Source organism: Mesoplodon mirus (assembly GCF_964341445.2).
Source record: "Mesoplodon mirus genome assembly, chromosome: 20".
Classification (NCBI taxonomy): Eukaryota; Metazoa; Chordata; class Mammalia; order Artiodactyla; family Ziphiidae; genus Mesoplodon; species Mesoplodon mirus.
Window position 1 is genome coordinate 40026644 of NC_138996.1, and position 21230 is coordinate 40047873.

At 35.9% G+C, this 21230-nt stretch overlaps 1 long non-coding RNA gene across 1 annotated transcript in view; it reads left to right on the forward strand.

Annotated features, from left to right (window-relative positions):
- LOC309795832 overlaps positions 1-21230 on the forward strand; it is a 278657-nt gene that overhangs the window by 112765 nt on the left and 144662 nt on the right. Inside the window, exon 2 of the long non-coding RNA XR_014292375.1 lies at positions 3709-3789. This is a non-coding gene — a long non-coding RNA (uncharacterized lncRNA). The remainder of the gene's footprint in view (positions 1-3708; positions 3790-21230) is intronic.

The window sequence follows — 21230 nt, forward strand, 5'->3', positions numbered from 1 at the left end:
GGAAAGAAATCATAAAGATCAGATGAAAAATAAATGAAGGAAACAGTGGCAAAGATCAATAAAACTAAAAGCTGGTTCGTGGAGAAGATAAACAAAATTGATAAACCATTAGCCAGACCCATCAAGAAAAAAAGGGAGGAGACTCAAATCAATAGAATTAGAAATGAAAAAGGAGAAGTAACAACTGACACTGCAGAAATACAAAGGATCATGAGAGATTACTGCAAGCAACTCTATGCCAATAAAATGGACAACCTGGAAGAAATGGACAAATTCTTAGAAATGCACAACCTTCTGAGACTGAACCAGGAAGAAATAGAAAATACGAACAGACCAATCACAAGCACTGTAATTGAAACTGCAATTTAAAATCTTCCAACAAACAAAAGCCCAGGACCAGATGGCTTCACAGGCGAATTCTGTCAAACATTTAGAGAAGAGCTAACACCTATCCTTCTCAAACTCTTCCAAAATAGAGCAGAGGGAGGAACATTCCCAAACTCATTCTACGAGGCCACCATCACCCTGATACCAAAACCAGACAAAGATGTCACAAAGAAAGAAAACTACAGGCCAATATCACTGATGAACATAGATGCAAAAATCCTCAACAAAATACTAACAAGCAAAATCCAACAGCACATTAAAAGGATCACACACCATGATCAAGTGGGGTTTATCCCAGGAATGCAAGGATTCTTCAATATATGCAAATCAATCAATGTGATATGCCGTATTAACAAATGGAAGGAGAAAAACCATATGATCATCTCAGTAGATGCAGAGACATCTTTCTACAAAATTCAACACCTATTTATGATAAAAACCCAGCAGGAAGTAGGCATAGAGGGAACTTTCCTCAACATAATAAAAGCCATATATGACAAACCCACAGCCAACATCGTCCTCAATAAGGACCTCAATGAGGGAGAAAATATTTGCAAATGAAGCAACTGACAAAGGATGAATCTCCAAAACATACAAGCAAATTCATGCAGCTCAATATCAAAAAGACAAACAACCCAATCCAAAAATGGGCAGAAGACCTAAATACACATTTTTCTAAGGAAGATATACAGATTGCCAACAAACATATGAAAGAATGCTCAATATCATTAATTATTAGAGAAATGCAAATCAAAACTACAGTGAGGTATCATCTCACACAAGTCAGAATGACCATTGTCAAAAAATCTACAAACAATAAATGCTGGAGAGGGTGTGGAGAAAACGAAACCCTCTTGCACTGTTGGAATGTAAATTGATACAGCCACTATGGAGAACAGTATGGAGGTTCCTTAAAAAACTACAAATAGAACTACCATACGACCCAGCAATCCCACTACTGGGCATATACCCTGAGAAAACCATCATTCAAAAAGAATCATGTATCATAATGTTCATTGCAGCTCTATTTACAATAGCCAGGACATGGAAGCAACCTAAATGTCCATCAACAGATGAATGGATAAAGAAGATGTGGCACATATATACAATGGAATATTACTCAGCCATAAAAAGGAGCAAAACTGAATTATTTGTAGTGAGGTAGATGGACCTAGAGCCTGTCATACAGAGTGAAGTAAGTCAGAAAGAGAAAAACAAATACCATAAGCTAACACATATATATGGAATCTAAAAAAAAAAAAGAAAAAGAAAAAAAGAAAATGGTCAGAAGAACCTAGGGGCAAGACGGGAATAAAGATGCAGACCTACTATAGAATGGACTTGAGGACATGGGGAGGGGGAAGGGTAAGCTGGGACAAAGTGAGAGAGTGACATGGACATATATACACTACCAAATATAAAATAGATAGCTAGTGAGAAGCAGCCGCATAGCACAGGGAGATCAGCTCGGTGCTTTGTGACCACCTAGAGGGGTGGGATAGGGAGGGTGGGAGGGAGGGAGATGCAAGAGGGAAGACATATGGGGACATATGTGTATGTATAACTGATTCACTTTGTTATAAAGCAGAAAGCGACACACCATTGTAAAGCAATTATACTCCAATAAAGATGTTAAAAAATAAAAAATTTTTAAAAAGCTATTGTTGTTATCTTGATACTGGCAGGCCTCGCAACTGATAATACTTTATTATGGTGTTTGATTAAATAAAAATAACTTTTGAAAATTTTAATGCAATCATTAATAATAAAATATATTATTAAAAAATAAAAAATAAAATAAAATACATGTATTGGTATTTGTCAAAGGTTATAGCAACTACAAACAGTAAAATCTTCAAGCCTAGTTGGCTAGTGACATTTCTGACCATCTGATGTGGCCATTAATTATAAAGAGCCAATGCTACTCGCTGGGGGTAATAAAAGAATCTCAGTGAGAAAGGAAAGTGAAAGAGGTGACCGAGCAGTGCTCACGGTTACAGAGAGGTGTGTGCAGAACTGCAGGCTAGCATTCTTGACTCTGAAGAGGCAGCATGGTCTGCTAGAGCAAGTATGTTTCTCAGAGGCAACCATATTGGGCTTCAGATCACCCTCATGCAGGGTGACTTGCAAATTACTTAACAGCTGTCTGTGTACAGGCACGACTACAGATGCTGGCTGTAAAACTCAGCACTGATGCTCATGTGTAATGGCAGAATATGAGTATATATGAGGTCAGCCCCACCATTTTACAAAATTTTTTTGTCATCACCTTTGCACCTAACCAAGTCAACAAACAGATACCCACTTTTCTATTAGCCCCGACTGAATTTCAAAGCATTGCACCCTTGAGCACAGCCTGCTCCGTACTTGGCTTTCCCCAGACCCTTCTGAGCCTCCTTCCTCCTCCCTGACTGCTTCCTCGCTGGCTTCTCCCTGTCCCACACATGTGAGGCTGACCCTACCCCTCCCTCTTCATTCCCTACACCGTCTCCCTTGGTCGTCTCATCTGACTTCACTGCTTTCAAATGATCATGACTCGGAGACTCAGACTTTTTTGCCTTCGACCTTGGACCCGACTGGCTCCTCTGCTACGGATTCCCAAAGAACCCTCTGCCCCTCATCACACATGATTATAACCCTTTGTACTGGTTTGTCCAGAGAAACTGGGAGGTTCGTGAGGGCTGAGCTCCTGTCTTTCTCATTCAGTGCTGAGTCCCTGGGTCTAGCATAGTGCTGGGAATGTCGCAAGTGACTCAACTTCTAGTCTGCAAATTCTCTGAAAATGTTCTCCAGTGAAACTGAAATGCATTCGGCTCCCTCCCTCCCCTTTTCCACTATGCTCAAAGTTTGTACCTTGGTCACTTGCCCCATTTACTTGGATCGCCCTCCCCCACCATTCTTCACTGTTCCAGTTCCCGCCCACCATCTTTAAGATATCATACTCTGCAGTCTTAACCCGAAGTCTGCCCTCATCCTTAAAGCTTTACCCAGTTTCCTTGTTGGAAGTAGCCTGCCTCCTGATTCCCATAATATTTGATCTACAACTCTTTCGTGGTACTCACCAGTTTGAGATCTTTATTGTACTTTTTTATTTACCTAATTTCCTTAAGGAAAATGTTATGCATCAAACATTACCAATCTCCTGTATCACCTGGTGTATGCAAAGATACTTAGCAATTGCTTGTTATACAAGGATTAAGTGAATGTTATAATTTCATAATTATGTAGATAAATGCATCATAGTGTAGTGAATACATACAGTTATAGTAAAACGAATACCTTATAGTAAAGCAATTTTTCCATTTTGTACTGTTTCTCCAGGCTTGTACCACAACCAATACCTTTGCTTGACAACTCTAATGCATAAACTGCCACAAAACTGAGGGAGAAGACAGCTTTTTGGTAAGTAGCATGTACATTTTAAAATCTGGTTGTAATCAGAAAGCTAATATTTATGCCTCCATTGTGTTTCAAGCCCTATTTCATAATTGTTTTTTTTTCATATCCTGGTATGTTTTCTTGGAGATTAGATGGAATGGATGGAGAAAAGTTTTCAAAAAAATGATTACTTCTTATGGACATTAGCATGAATCCTTTCAATTTTGACACCATGCTGAGATGATTCTATATCTTTCTGAAATGAATTTTTATTTTTGTGTACATTTTATTGAATATAACATTCAGAAAAAAATGTGCAAATTATAAGTGCACAATCCTCAATTAATTTTCATTGAGTGAGTACATCCATGTAACTGGGACCCAGTTAAGAAAGAGTATTACCAGTCCCCCTTGTAGACGCCCCAATCCTTGTGACCCCTCCAGTCACATCCCTCCCCACCACCCTTTTCCACCCCCATCAGTGTCAATTACAGTCATGACCTCCAACACCGCAAACTCGTTTCCCCTACTTTCAAATTTTATGTGAATGGAGGGACTATCTTTTTAAATGACTTAAAAATAAAGACAAACTTGAAAAAGTGAGCAGGAAAACCAAGTGATGTTCTATTTATGTAACAGCTGTTTTGCCAGATGATTTGACAGCTAATTGGAGTCGTATTGCTTTTATTCTTAAGCCCAGCAAGTATCACCTGTTTTAATTGCGGGGTCACTGCTGATTAAGCACTGAACTTGGATTTTTTTCTCATATTTGTGCCTAATAAATTATAGCCTGCCCAAGATCAGGAAAGGTATTCATCATGTCAAATGTTTACGGCAACTGTCTTTTATAATTAGAGCAAAAGATTTTCTTTTAGCATTGACTGATTAAATAGGTAATTAACATAGGATGAAGATTTTGCATGGTTTCTCAAAGGAACCAAGAAAACAGATAGAGGTACACTTAGATCAGCTAAAGGCTTAATAACACGTTTGTTAAAAGTTTTATTGTATTTAGCATAATAAATGAGAAATGGGATCGCATTTATTTATTTCGAGACAGATAACTGCCTTTCCAGTTATCTATTCTAGAGAAGGCCTTACTAAGAACCTCCCAATCTCTGTTAAGTTTTAGGCATCTTCCCAAGAAATAACAATTAAGCCCTGACACTTCATATGCTTACTTAATGATTCAGATAGTATCTTATTGATCAAGATTCTGGAAAGAAAGATATTAGAGTTTCTATCTATCCTCAATTTCCAAAATAATTGTTGCTGCCCACTTCCTTTTATACTATTAATAAATGATATGACTTCTTATCCTAGTTTATTAATTTTCAATTTATGGCAACTGGTGCCTTTCTTAAAAATAATTTGTCATCCAAGTCATCTCTTTCCATCTAGTGTGATTAATGACCTGCAAATCACAGGGTGATCGTTTATATAATCTTGTTAATTATTGGTTATTCATCTGTTACCCAGAGAAACTTCTTGACTTTGCTCCTCAAGTTTATGATACACTCCAGTTTAGAGACCTATAGTCCTCTATATGCTGCATCAGCCCGACATGTTCTTGAACTTGCATTCAACCGTCTTTAATTGTGTGAATTTTGCATGTAAGAAAAACACTCAAAGTAATATTTCCTAATCAAGTTATTTTTAAAACTACTCAGTGGAATTCTATTTTTCTTAAAGAATATGAATGTTTTAAAGCATTTAGTGAGTTAGAAGATAAAAATTGGTATTAAAAGATACAATTCAACAACATTCCAACTCCTTTAAATGTTAGGAATTGCAAAATAGCTGCTTGGAGTATATTCCATTCAGTTATTAATATGTGTAAGTGTGAAAAACAAGACCTTTTTTCTATAATAAAGAGTGTCAATCCCTAATCACCCAGCTCCTCCAGCCTCACCCAATAGACAACCACTGTTCTTATTTCTATTATGGTGATTAGTCTTGCTTATCCTTGAACTTCATTTAAATGTAGCTCATTAAATGCAATGTGGTTTTTTTGCTTCTGGCTTCTTTCATTCAGTATAATGTTTCTGAGTCACATCCTGTTCTTGAGTGTAACAGTAATTAACCTTGAAACAAATCAGCGCTGCTTCAGAGTCTTCACCCCACCAGAAATGTATGAGAGTTCCATTTGTCCCAAATCTTCACCAGCATTTGTTATTATTAGTCTTCTGGGTTTTAGCTTTCCTTGTGACCTTGCTGTGGCTTTAATTGGCATTATCCTTATGATTAATGATTTGAGCATATTTTCATGTGCTTATTAGCCATTCACATTTCTCCATTTTTTGAAGGTGTCTGTGTAAGTCGTTTGCCCTTTAGGTGTGTTTGCCTGATTTGTGGGAGCTTTTAAAATATATTTGGGATATAAGACCTTTGTCAGATTTTATGGATTATGAATATTTTCATTTAGTCTGTGGCTTGTTTATTTTCTTAACTGTGTCTTTTGATAAACTGGTGTTTTTATTTTGCTGAACTCTAACTGGTTGATTTTTCATTTATGGTTAATGTTTTTGGTGTCCTCTCTAAGAAATATTTGCCAATAACAAGTCTGAAAATTTGTATAGTTTTGGTTCTTACATTTCGGTCTGTGATGATCTTGAATTAATTTTTGTACATGGTTTGAGGTCAGGGTTGAGATGCATTTTCATCACATTTTTATGCAATTATTCTACCACAACTTATTGAGAAAGAATTTCTTTCCAAGTTGACTTGCTTTGGCACATTAGTGAAAATCAATTTCTCATAAATAATATGTCTATTTCTGAACTATTTATTCTATTTCATTGATCTATTGGATTATCCCTATACCAATACCACTCTCTCTGGATCATGGTAGTCTTGAAATCGGATAATGTAAGCCTCCAATTGTGTTCTTTTTCATGATTGCTTTAGCTAGTTTAGATCTTTTACATTTCCATATATATTTTAGAATTCACTTGTCAATTTCAACCAAAAAAAAATCCTGTTGCGATTTTGATTGAGATTGCACTGAGTCTGTAGTTCAATTTGACAAGAAATGACTATTTTAACAATTTTGAGTCTTCCAATCCATGAACATGGGAACTCTCTCCTTTCATTTAGATCTTTTTTCATATTTTGCCCTTTTCAGTGTAGAGATTTCACACATCTTTTAAGCTTATTCCAAAATATTTTATCTTTTTATGCTCTTATAAAATGAATTTAAACTCTTCCATTTCCCATTTCATTGTTCACTGCCAATATGTTGAAATACCATGGATTATTTTATATATTGACCTTGTATCCTGCAATCATTCAGATGTGCTTACTACTTCTAGTAGTTGTTTTTCCCATAGGTACCTTTGGATTTTTATGTAGATGGTCATTTTGTCTCTGTGTATAGAATTTCACTTCATCTTTTCCCATTTTTATTCCTTTTATGTCTTTCTCTTTCCTATTGTATAAACTTGGACTACCTGGCAAATGTTGAAAAGAAATGGTGGGAACAGATATTTTGCTTTGTTCCTGATCTCAGAAGAAAAGTATTCAATGTTTTATCATTAAGTCTGATGTTAACTTTAGGGTTTTGGTAGTTGCCTTTTAAGACTAAGGAAGTTCTGTCTATTCCTGGTTTAAGTGGTGTGGTTTTTTGTTTGTTTTTGTTTTTCTGAGTTTTTTTTTTTTTAATAATGAATAGGTATTGAATTTTGTCAAAAGCTTTTCTTCCTGCACATATTGAAATGATTATATGGTCTTACTTCCTTTTCTGATAATTTGGTGGATTAAATTGATCTTTTAAGTGCTATTTTTCATTCCTGGGATAAATCCCCATTTGGTTGTAATGTATGACCATTTTATGTAATCCTAGATTTGACTTGATAATATTTTCTTAATAAAAATTATTTAAGTCTATATTCTGGAGGAACATTGGTCTCTGATTTTCTTTTCTTGAAATATTTTTTGTCAGTTTTTTATTATCAGGGTATTGCTGGCCTCTTTAAATGAGCTGGAAAGTATTTATTTCCTCCTCCTTTCTTTTCTTAAATAACTATGTAGATTTATGTATCTATAAAAATTTGAGAGAATTCACCAGAGACTCCATCTTGGCTTGGAGTCTTCTTGGTTGGGAGGTTTTTAATTACAAATTCAATTCTTTAAGAGATACAGAGTTATTCACATTTTTTCATTTTTTTTCTTATGTTAATTTAGGTGAATTGAGTTTTTCAACATTTTTATTTCATCTAAGTTGTCAAGCATTTTCCCACAAATGTTCATAATATTCCTTTGTTATCCTTTAAGTTTCTGTATGAACTATGATCATATCCCCTCTGTCATTCCTTATACTGGCAATTTGTGTTTTCAATGTTTTTTTGATAAGTTTTGCTGAGGTCCACTACTTTTATTAGTCTCTTCAAAGTACCAACTTCTGATTTGTTAGTTTTCTTTATTTTTTGTCTGTTTTTAATTTCATTTTTGCTCTTATTTTTACTATTTTTTTCTTCTTACTTTTGTTTTAATTTGATCCTTTTTTCCCAGATACTTAAGGCAGTAACATAGATTATTAGCTTTAAAATGTTTTTCTCTTCCAAGTGTTTTTAATGCTACAAGTTTCCCTTGAATCACTGCTTTAGCTGCATTTCACACATTTTTATTTGTATTTTCATTGTCATTTACTTGAAAATATTTTCTAGTTTCCAATTATGATTTATTCTTTTACATTGCATAATTCAGAGGTATGTTGTTTTAATTCCAAATACATGAGAATTTTTCTAGATCGCTTATTCTTGTAGATTTCTAATTTAATTCCTGTCATTAGAGACATATTTTGTGAGATTTCTATTTTTTGCAATTTATTGAGACATTTTATTTTCTAGCCCAGCATCAGCATAAGGTCTATCTTGGTGAATGTTCTGAGTGCTTTGGAAAGAAATTCATACTATGAAATTTTTGGATGTGGTGTTATATAACTATTAATTTATTCAATTTGGTTGCTCATGTGGTTGAAACTGTCTTTATCCTAACAATTTTTTATCTACTAATTTTATAAAATACTGAGAGAGAGGTGTTAAAAATCTCTACTTATGAATGTGGATGTATCACTTTCTTTTGTTCTGTATAACATTTGCTTTATGCATTTTTGAAGCTCTGTTATTAGGTGCATACAAATATACCTGTGTTAGGGTTAATGTAAGTTCCTAATGAAATAACTATTTTATCATTATGAAAGACCCTCTTTTAACACTCCTTATCTTCATATCTGTTCTGTCTGATGTTAGTAAAGCCACATTACCTGTCACCTATTGTTTTCATGGTATATCCTTTTCTAATCTTTTGCTTTCAGTATGCCTGTATCTTATAATGAAGGTGAATTTCTTGAGACTATGTATACTTAGTTCTTCAATTTTGTCTGTTCTGCCGTATAATCAGAATTTTTAGCTCATTGCATTTAATAAAATTAATATTGCAGTTGAAGTCTGCAACCTTGCTATTTATTGGATTTGGTTTTGATTCCTCTATTTCCCCTTTCCTGCTTTGTTTTGGGATTAATCTTTTTTTTCAATATACATTTTAATTCTTCCATTCAGGGTCTTTAGTTGTGCCTAATGTAATGGTTACAAGAGGCAATCTTATCATAGTATACTTAGTACGCTTCCCATAATAGTTAAAAACTTTGTAACAGTATAATTACATTTGCTCCCTCATTCTTGTGCCATTTTTATCATATATTTTAATTCTACACACATTAAGACACTACGATATGATATTGTTTTTGCTTTAAACAGTCAGCGGTTTAAAAAAAAAACTAAGTATATTAGTTTGCTAGTGTTGCTATAACAGAATACCTGCTGAGTGGCTTAAACAACAGAAATTTATTGTCTCACAGTTCTGGAAACTAGAAGTCCCAGATCAAGGGTCAGCAAGCCATGCCCCCTCTGTGGTAGATGCTAAGGAAAGCTCTCTGATCTAGGCCTGTCTCCTCTAACTTCTCATAGTTCCTTGGCTTCTGGGCACATAACTCCAATCTTCATATAGCATTCTTCCTATATATATGTCTCTGTGTCCAAATATCCCCTTTTTATAAGGACATTGAGCATATTGAATTAGGATCCACCTAATTATCTCATCTTAACATGACTACATCTGCAAAGATCCTATTTCCAAACTAGGTCACATTCACAGGTACTGGGGATTAAGACTTCAATGTATGAATTTTGGGAGACACAATTCAACCCATAATGCTAAGAAAAGGGGGGAAAAGTTTATATATATATCTGTATATTTACAGTTCCCCACGTTCTTCATTCCTTCCCATAGATCAAGTTTCCATCTGGTATCATTTTCCTTCAGCCTGAAGATATTTTTGTAGCATTTCTGGCAGTGCAGGTTTGCTAGTGACAAATTTTCTCAGCTTTCATTTATCTGAAAATCTTTATTTTAATCTATGTAAAGGGTATTTTTTTACTGGACACAGAATTCTGGCTTGATACATTTTTTCCCATCACTTTGAAGGTGTCATTTAATTGTCTTCTGGCCTCCGTTGTTTCTGATGGGAAGTTGGCCATCATTCATATTGTTATTCTTTTCTATCAAGATCTGTCAGCTTAGCACTTTTTATATTTTAAGCCATGTAATTCTTTGCTGTAGGTGGCTTTCCTGTGCATCATAGCGTGTTTAGCAGCACCTCTGGCCTCTACTTAGTTGCCATTAGCACCCCACCTCCACCTTCAGTGTGAAAATGAAATATATGTCCAGTTGTCTCAAATATCCTGTTCAGCTTTATTGTTCCTTATTGTGGGAGAGCATGGCCATTGCCAGTTATTCCATCATAGCCACGTGTGGAAGATTTTCTGATTTGCTCTAGTGTTTAATGAGAGACAAAACAATTGCAGTGAATCTGTTCTCAGTAGAGTTAAAGGACATGCCATCATCTTCAAATCTAGACAAATAAAATACCCGCTAATCTCTAATAAAGTGAACACATCTCCTGATTTTCCTAGCATAGTGTCAGTTAATGCCTATTATTGATAGCTTCTCATTTCACTTTCAAAAATATTCTAGTTTTTACACAACATTGTAAATCAACTATACTTCAATTTAAAAAATAAAAATAAAAAAATCTAGTCTGGGCAATAAATTGCCAGACTACCCTATTTATACATATTAATAGTAATGATTTTAAGTGGGAGAATCCTATATAATCCAACATAATCTTCATTATACAATCATTTTTAGTATTCATTTTGCCTTTTCCAAATTTAAGATCATTATTTCTTTTTAGGAGTAACATTTTCTTTACCAGTATGTAAGTTTGCATACAACCAACCTCTCTGTTTGCTAGTGCTTTGAAATGTTTCAAATGTGGTCAAAAAGTGATTTAAGAAATAAACTGCATAACACAGAATAGACTTTTATTAGGATAGTTCTCACATAGGAAAAATGTATCCTATTTACTCACAGATTTCTCTTTTACTAGATTTTTTATTGTCAAGAGACAGCAAATTGCTCTCACTTGCCATGGTTGGTTGGACTAACTCCATGGACTCTGTGTCCAGAGCCCGGGCTTGATACAAATGTGACAATGGACAGAGGCAGTGATGTATTATTGGGAGGACGAGTTAAGACATGTTCTTAGGTCTTGAAGCTCTCTTAGTTTCTCTTACAGCCATGTACATCTTAACTATCATGACCTTCCGAAAAACACCCTGCAGAAAAAGACATTTATGCAGAGAAAAATGCCCTGTATTTCCTTATATTTGGAAAAGCATGAGTTCCTTAAGGAAAAGAGTATTTGAGAGTAATTGCAGCATCTCTGGCCATCAGTGTGACTGCCCTAATTTCAGGGCATCATGTTCTCTGGACTGCATTTCTGGCATGTAGTCAATGCCTTGGTAGCTTAGTAAACATAATGTACATCCGATACACTTGTTCATTATTTATTTTCTTTGAATATATACCTAGATAATGCAAACTGACAAAGTTGTTTTTCGATCGCCCCATTGTATATCATATTGAAGATGGTAATAAACACTGAACTTTCAAATACTATGCAAATATGTTGTATTTCCATCTATCCCCTGTTCAACAATTTATTATTTTTATGTTTTTGTATTGAAAATTATTCATAACCTATTTAATGTCAGACTTGTACCTACAATGAAATATGGAGAACATCTTTCATTAAGTGGAAGGTTTTCTTTTATGATGGTCCTTACAGAAGATTCAAACTGTTAGTCAGAGGTCCTTATTTTGAGAGAGTAGCAGCTTGGGTGCCGTAATATGTTTCTTCTGTTTTAAAACATCCCAGAGAATGCCGTCAGCTCTAAGTTTCTATACCTAGTGTCTCCTAAATCAGATCAGACCATTTTTATATAATGGTTGCAAATGTGTTTTCTTGAATGTTAAATCTGCTTCTGTTTTTCAATCAATTTAAAATGTGTAGAAAAAAGTGTTCTGATTGTATATTATCCAATTTTCATCAGCTGCCGGAAGGAAATGCTGTGAAAATCTGTGATTTAAAACCCTTAAAACTTCTGCTTGAAATGCATGTTTTGTTAACAACATTAGAGATGCAAAGTATCTTAAACAGAATTTTGATGTCTTTATTAATAACATTTAAAAGTTTTAGGATTTCAGATATTCATAGATTTTGTTCTCCTTGATTTACAAGGTCATGTACTTTAGACCTTTCTATTTCTCCTTTTGGAAATAATTGGAACTGTGAAGGCAAGTGGTAAAAGAAAGAAAAAGAATTGCATTATGGGCGACAATGCTAGCCTTTCTAGGGTTTAATGGAAAAACATATTTTATATTGGCTATATAAATAACCATAAATAACAATAAACACTCAAACCCATTGTGTATAAATCACTTGCCTGTGAGCTGCATGAAATACAAAAATCTTGTCTTCTGTGAGTTTATAATCTAGTTAAATGAATGAAAATACAACATGCCAAAGGAGTGGTAGACTTAAGTGCTATAGGGATTTAAAAGAGCAAAAATTGTTTTTTCTTACTCTACGACTTGATGGATGAAGTGGGATTTGAGTTAAGGAGTGAAAGTAATGCATAATAGTAATTCATGATGAAAATACTGTTGAATACTAACAAATTTAAGTGTAACATTTTTTTCTGTGATCTTTATGAGTGTCTCATGAACTTTATTTGTTTTTTAACATCTTTATTTGAGTGTAATTGCTTTACAATAGTGTGTTAGTTTCTGCTTTATAACAAAGTGAATCAGCTATACATATACATATGTCCCAATATCTCCTCCCTCTTGTGTCTCCCTCCCACCCTCCCTATCCCACCCCTCTAGGTGGTCACAAAGCACCTAGCTGATCTCCCTGTGCTATGCAGCTGCTTCCCACTAGCTATCTATTTTACATTTGGTAGTGTATATATGTCCATGCCACTCTCTCACTTCATCCCAGCTTACCCTTCCCCCTCCTCGTGTCCTCAAATCCATTCTCTACGTCTGCGTCTTTATTCTTGTCCTACCCCTAGGTTCATCAGAACCAAGTTTTTTTTTTTTAGATTCCATATATATGTGTTAGCATACAGTATTTGTTTTTCTCTTTCTGACTTACTTCACTCTGTATGACAGACTCCAAGTCCATCCACCTCACTACAAATAACTCAATTTCATTTCTTTTTATGGCTGAGTAATATTCCATTGTATATATGTGCCACATCTTCTTTATCCATTCATCTGTCAATGGGCATTCAGGTTGCTTCCATATCCTGGCTATTGTAAACAGAGCTGCAGTGAACACTGTGGTACATGACTCTTTTTGAATGATGGTTTTCTCAGGGTATATGCCCAGTACTAGGATTGCTGGGTTGTATGGTGGTTCTAGTTTTAGTTTTTTAAGAAACCTCCATACTGGGCTCCTTAGTGGCTGTATCAATTCACATTCACACCATCACTGCAAGAGAGTTCCCTTTTCTCCACACCCTCTCCAGCATTTATTGTTTGTAGATTTTTTGATGATGGCCATTCTGACTGGTGTGAGATGATATCTCATTGTAGTTTTTTTTTTTTTTTTTTTTTTTTTTTCTGTACGCGGGCCTCTCACTGCTGTGGCCTCTCCCGTTGCGGAGCACAGGCTCCGGACACACAGGCTCCGCGGCCATGGCTCGCGGGCCCAGCCGCTCCGTGGCATGTGGGATCTTCCGGGATCGGGGCACGAACCCGTGTCCCCTGCATCGGCAGGCGGACTCTCAACCACTGCGCCACCAGGGAAGCCCTCTCATTGTAGTTTTGATTTGCATTTCCCTAATGATTAGTGATGTTGAGCATCCTTTCATGTGTTTGTTGGCCATCTGTATGTCTTCTATAGATAAATGTCTATTTAGGTCTTCTGCCCATTTTTGGATTGGGTTTTTTTTTTTTATATTGAGCTGCATGAGCCGCTTGTAAATTTTGGAAATTAATCCTTTGTCAGTGGCTTCATTTGCAAATATTTTCTCCCATTCTGAGGGTTGTCTTTTTGTCTTGTTTATGGTTCCCTTTGCTGTGCAAAAGCTTTTAAGTTTCATTGGGTCCCATTTGTTTATTTTTGTTTTTATTTCCATTTATCTAGGAGGTGGGTCAAAAAGGATCTTGCTGTGATTTATGTCATAGAGTGTTCTGCCTATGTTTTCCTCTACGAGTTTTGTAGTGTCTGGCCTTATATTTAGGTCTTTAATCCATTTTGAGTTTATTTTTGTGTATGGTGTTAGAAAGTGTTCTAATTTCATTCTTTTACATATAGCTGTCCAGTTTTCCCAGCACCACTTATTGAAGAGGCTGTTTTTTCTCCATTGTATATTCTTGCCTCCTTTATCAAAGATAAGGTGACCATATGTGTGTGGGTTTATTTCTGGGCTTTCTATCCTTTTCCATTGATCTATCTTTCTGTTTTTGTGCCAGTACTATACTGTCTTGATTACTGTAGCTTTGTAGTATAGTGTGAAGTCCAGGAACCTGATTCCTCCAGCTCTGTTTTTCTGTCTCAAGATTGCTTTGGCTATTCGAAGTCTTTTGTGTTTCCATACAAATTGTGCAATTTTTTGTTCTCGTTCTGTGAGAAATGCCATTGGTAGTTTGATAGGGATTGCATTGAATCTGTAGATTGCTTTGGGTAGTAGAATCATTTTCACAATGTTGATTCTTCCAATCCAAGAACATGGTACATCTCTCCATCTATTTGTATCATCTTTAATTTCTTTCATCAGTGTCTTATAGTTTTCTGCATACAAGTCATTTGTCTCCTTAGGTAGGTTTATTCCTAGGTATTTTATTCTTTTTGTTGCAGTGGTAAATGGGAGCGTTTCCTTAATTTCTCTTTCATATTTTTCATCATTAGTGTATAGGAATGCCAGAGATTTCTTTGCATTAATTTTGTATCCTGCTACTTTACCAAATTCATTGATTAGCTCTAGTAGTTTTCTGGTAGCATCTTTAGGATTCTCTATGTATAGTATCATGCCATCTTCAAACAGTGAAAGTTTTACTTCTTCTTTTCCAATTTGGATTCCTTTTATTTCTTTTTCGTTTCTGATTGCTGTGGCTAAAACTTCCAAAACTATGTTGAATAATAGTGGTGAGAGTGGACAACCTTGTCTTGTTCCTGATCTTAGAGGAAATGCTTTCAGTTTTTCACCATTGAGAATGATGTTGGCTGTGGGTTTGTCATATATGGCCTTTATTATGTTGAGATAAGTTCCCTCTATGCCTACTTTCTGGAGAGTTTTTATCATAAATGGGTGTTGAATTTTGTCAGAAGGTTTTTCTGCATCCATTGAGATGATCATATGTTTTTTCTCCTTCAGTTTGTTAAGATGGTTTATCACATTGATTGATTTGCATATATTGAAGAATCCTTGGGTTACTGGGATAAACCCCACTTGATCATGGTGTGTGATCCTTTTAATGTGTTGTTGGATTCTGTTTGCTAGTATTTTGTTGAGGATTTTTGCATCTGTGTTCATCAGTGATATTGGCCTGTAGTTTTCTTTCTTTGTGACATCTTTGTCTGGTTTTGGTATCAGGGTGATGGTGGCCTCGTAGAATGAGTTTGGGAGTGTTCCTCCCTCTGCTATATTTTGGAAGAGTTTGAGAAGGATAGGTATTAGCCCTTCTCTAAATGTTTGATAGAATTCACCTGTGAAGCCATCTGGTCCTGGATTTTTGTTTGTTGGAAAGTTTTTAATCACAGTCTCAATTTCAGTGCTTGTGATTGGTCTGTTTATATTTTCTGTTTCTTCCTAGTTCAGTCTCGGAAAGTTGTGCTTTTCTAAGAATTTGTCCATTTCTTCCAGGTTGTCCATTTTATTGGCATAAAGTTGCTTGTAGTAATCTCTCATGATCCTTTGTATTTCTGCAGTGTCAGTTGTTACTTCTCCTTTTTCATTTCTAATTCTATTGATTTGAGTCTTCTCCCTTTTCTTCTTGATGAGTCTGGCTAATGGTTTATCAATTTTGTTTATCTTCTCCACTAACCAGCTTGCAGTTTTATTGATCTTTGCCATTGTTTCCTTCATTTCTTTTTCATTTATTTCTGATCTGATCTTTATGATTGCTTTCCTTCTGCTAACTTTGGGTTTTTTGTGTCCTTCCTTCTCTAGTTGCTTTAGGTTTAAGGGTAGATTGTTTATCTGAGATGTTTCTTGTCTCTTGAGGTAGGATTGTATTCCTATAAACTTCCTCTTAGAACTGCTTTTGCTGCATCCCATAGGTTTTGGGTCATCGTGTTTTCATTGTCATTTGTTTCTAGGTATTTTTTGATTTGCTCTTTGATTTCTTCAGTGGCAACATATTTTTTATTAAACCTAGCAACCTCCATTGGATATGAAAAATGGTGAAAGTATGATATCAACCAACTAGAACAGATGATTTTCTTTTTTATAGCTTTCTTTGGCTTCATAGTAATTGATAGAAACAGAAGTACTGAAACTTTGTGTTAATTAGTACTTTATTTTGTTTTTCATATTTTGTTTTACCTGATCTATCAGTCAGTGTTTATGCTCATCAGCAAGTAAGAGATTACCAAAAAATTGTGACATATACATACAGGGATTTATTTTCTCACTTAAAGCAAGTCCCAGGTTATGGCAGCTCCATGATGTCATTAGGATTTTTCCTCATCCTTCACTATTCCACCCCTGTGGTATTCGATCAGGCCCAAGAGAGCTGCTGGAGCTCCAGTCATCATATCCCTCTTCCAGGCCTACAGAGAGTAGAAGGGACAAAGAAGGATGCCAGCCCTTCCTTTAAGGAGCTTTCACAGAAGCACCACACTTTAGTTTGCTTATATGTCAGTGGCCAAAAGGTAGTCAAATAAGCAACTCTACTGCAAACAGTTTAGGAAATGCAGTTGTCCAGATGGTTACATGACTGCCTAGACTAAAGTTAAGGATTTGGTTTTGTGTTTTGTTTTCTTTTGTTTTGTTTTTTGCTATGGAGAGGAAGGAGGTATCAGAGACTAGAGTAGGCACATAGCCGTTTCTGTCATTCCTACTAAACATTTTTCATGTCCGTGGTGCAAATTGTGGCATTACTAAGTCGAAATGAGCCTGGCTGACATTATATAAGGGATATTGCTTATTGAGTTGATATTCTAGGCACCACCCATGCCAGTTGTCCAATTATATGATGATCATGAAAAATTTCATCAAAAATGACTAAACCTAGAATGAGAGTGTTAGATCTCTGGCTGTGTGGTTAATTTATATGAGTGTATGTGTCATTATATTGGTTGGATAGATGGATAGATAGATAAATACATGGGTATGTATATAGGTAACAGGTTGTATAGCTAGGTTGATAGAAAAATAGAGGGAATGAGCTGAGACAGCAGGGGAGAGATGGGGAGAAGAGGAAAGGAACAAAACTAAACTAAGGAATTGGAGAGAATTCTTAGCGATACTTGAAGGGTAGTCTGGCCTTGTCAAAATGTACATTTCTGTATTGACCCATTTTGCAGATCGTCTTCTCAGTGCTGCACAACTTTCTGCTCTGGGATGCTGTTTTATTTAAGATCCTTAGCATTATTTGCAGATGATTCTTTATTTCCACATTTGTAAATGCTGAGAGTGTACTTCAGTTATGGTCCTGAGGAAGCTTTTTTCTTCTAACATTTTATCTTATGTTGACGTCCTTATTTATTTCTTAACAAGGGAGTAGCTCTATCTATGTATCTCTTCTGAGTGCTTTTTCCTGAGGGTCTGCCTTCTAAGTCACCCCAATGTTGCCTCGGTTGTCTGTAGGCTGCCTTTCCCATCACCCTGGTGGAGGGTCTACTCCCTTTGTGTTAGACGAAAGCAGCTTCATGATGTTATCCTGTATGTTATCCCATTAAACGTCTCTCTGCACGCAAGAGCAAGACTTACTGTTTCACTGTTACAGGTGCAGAAATATGTGGGCCAGGCTATAGAGACCCACACTGCCTAGTGACCTAAATTCAAAGAACAGTATTCGGTACAGTGTGTACAATGAACCACTGTCTTGGTACATCACAGGCGAAAAAGAAAAAAAAAACTCTCAGAGGAATTTTCAGTGAAAGAGATTACCTCCAACCACATTAAAAATGTTTTCAGGGGGCTTCCCTGGTGGTGCAGTGGTTAAGAATCTGCCTGCCAATGCAGGGGACATGGGTTCGAGCCCTGGTCCGGGAAGATCCCACATGCCGCGGAGCAACTAAACCCGTGTCCACAACTACTGAAGCCCGTGCGCCTAGAGCCCGTGCTCTGCAACAAGAGAGGCCACCACAATGAGAAGCCCGCACACTGCAACGAAGAGTAGCCCCCGCTCACTGCAACTAGAGAAAGCCCGTGCACAGCAGTGAAGACCCAATGCAGCCAAAAATAAATAAATAGAATAAATAAGTTAAAAAAAAATTTTTTTTAATGTTTTCAGGGGCCCTCCTCACTGGTTTTGAGGAATGTAAATTCTGCATCTCTCCCAGCAACATGACAGTCTCACAGAAATTAGGTACAATCAAAAGAAGGTGGAACAGCAGTGAAGGGAATTTGCTGCCAGCTTAGAGAACAAGGTGCCAGGTTACTGAAACAGCATGTCATCTATTCTCATGGGAATGCATTGAATATCTGCAGTACCATTTCCATTCGTGAAGACATTATTTTTAAATTTCAGTGTACAGCAATAACAATAGTTAATTAGATACATGTTACTTCTTCTTTAAAATATCCTATGCTCATCTAATTCATTTGGTGTCAGAGATCACGGTGTAGAAACCCCAAATTCTTGTGATATTTATGCGAGGCCTTTTAGTTTTAATCCCTCTTTTAAAACTAATAGACTCACTTGTGGCACTTGGTTGATTGCACGTTCCAAAGTGATCCGTCAAATATCCGCACCTGTGAGCATGCCTTCATGCACAGACTGAAGTTAAGGAAAGAAAATATGGAAGAAAATATGGGTTTTTTTCATGTGCACATTGGATTTTAAAAATAAAATAGGTGAACTGCTTTTTAGGGTATCAAGTTAATTTTTCAAATTCAACTCTTGCATAGCAGTCAATGGGGAGGGGATAAATATGATGGGATTTTCATTTGCATTGCCCTTCCTCTTCTCTGAAATAATTTATTATAATTTTCATGAGACTTCGTAATATTATTCATTCACTTCATAATTGGAACATTAAACGCTGCCCCCTGTTGATTCCTGACCTGTACCAGCCAAAGGCACCTTCCTCTCCTCCTTCTCTCCTATCCGACAAAATAAGTTAGCAAGTTTGATAACCAGGGATAACCTACATCGATGATCCCGGACTTATATATTTATAAAATAGGAGATGAAGTTCCTGCCTTCTTAGAAATAGATGGTAGATTAACAGACTGAAATGATTTAAAATTTCAAATTTTATGCAAATATTAAGAATTGTTACTGAAAAGGTGTACACAAACAACAAAAGGCACTGGAGAATTAAAATGTAATCATACTTTCATCAGTAACAATTTATCATTCTGACTGGCATAAAAGAGTATTTAAAAATAAACTGTGACAACTTACTGTATTCAATTTTACTACCCAATTTTTAATAAGATAGCAGGAGGAAAAGCCATGATACAGGGTCATTGAATGTCAGGGAAATCGTCTGCAACTAGAGCAATGCCTGTTACTTAGTAGGTGCTAAGTAAAAATTTATTTAGTGAGATCTACTTCTAGACTTTGAAAGCAGATTAAGGAAAAAAAATGTACCCTTCCTTTAGTAAAGATTTGTATAAACTCAGGAAGAAGTTTAAGTTTGCCTGGTAAATGACATATTTTATTTCTTTGGACAAATTCAGTAAAATCTGCAAAGCACTGAATACATCACCTACTATGGCCAACTTCCAGCGCCAGCCCAAATGGGATTATGAAGCCATTCGGATTTTATAGGGTCAGGTCAGTACTTCTGTCCCTGAAATATGACTCATGTTTTGTTTATTTCATCTTATCATTCTGTTTTTTTACCCAAGCTAATTTGGGTTGTAATGAGAATAACTCATTGAACTAGTATATGATAAAATTGCCTTGGACTAGAAGCTAGGATTCTAGCGGAAGTCCCAAATGTGAACGTCTTCGTCCCTACTCTTCCTGTTTGGGGATAATTTAGCTCTACTTCTGCTCCATATTCACAGGAGGATTTATTTTCTGACCACCTCTTTAAAAGGGTAGCACAATTTAGAATACAGTTTTGAGATATGAAATTTAAAAAATCAATCATTGAGGCAGGCATAACGATTCAATCAGTTATGTTACTTCTCACTAGTTTTCTGAACCGGACACCAGTAAGATGAAGGAAACTTAGTGGAAGTAATTAACAGAGAAAAGTTAAGGAAAAGGGGAATGTAAAGAGAATAAGTTTAAACACATTAGTCCAGAAAGAAGACGAAAACGTTATTCCAGGGAAAAGTGATACTGGAAGCCAGGAAGACAGGGTAATATTTATTGACCACCTACTATGTATGAAGCATTATTCTATGTCGTGAAATATATCCACTTGGTCTTAAATTTTGACCCCCTTAGTTTATCTTGCTTTACTTTTATTAACATTAGTAGCAAATATTAAAATGGTGCCAAGTCAATGAAATAGAACAAAACTATGTCTCCTGGAGATTTGTAGAGCTATGGCCCAGAAAATGCCAAAAACTTACTATCAGATGTTCACCTTTGGGCTGCCTGGGTTTTCTGACTTTGGCAGCCAAATGAAGTGATTGCAGGAACTGTAACATATAAACTAAACGACGAATATATTCATCTCCTTGCTGGGCATCTGAACCATAAAATTAGCCTAATTTTTAGCTTCAGGCTCTTGATGATGTTCTTCCCAATTAGTATGATTATCTTTTAAACGTTTCCTCACATTCATGTAACGTCTATGATTTTGTAGACTTTTGAGTGAAGGGGAAATAGGCACACAGTACAGAAAGTCAGAAATTGCAGGGTGAAAATACTCTCATGTAATTTTGAGTTAATTCTGGAAGTTCAAGGACTTCTGCGGTCCC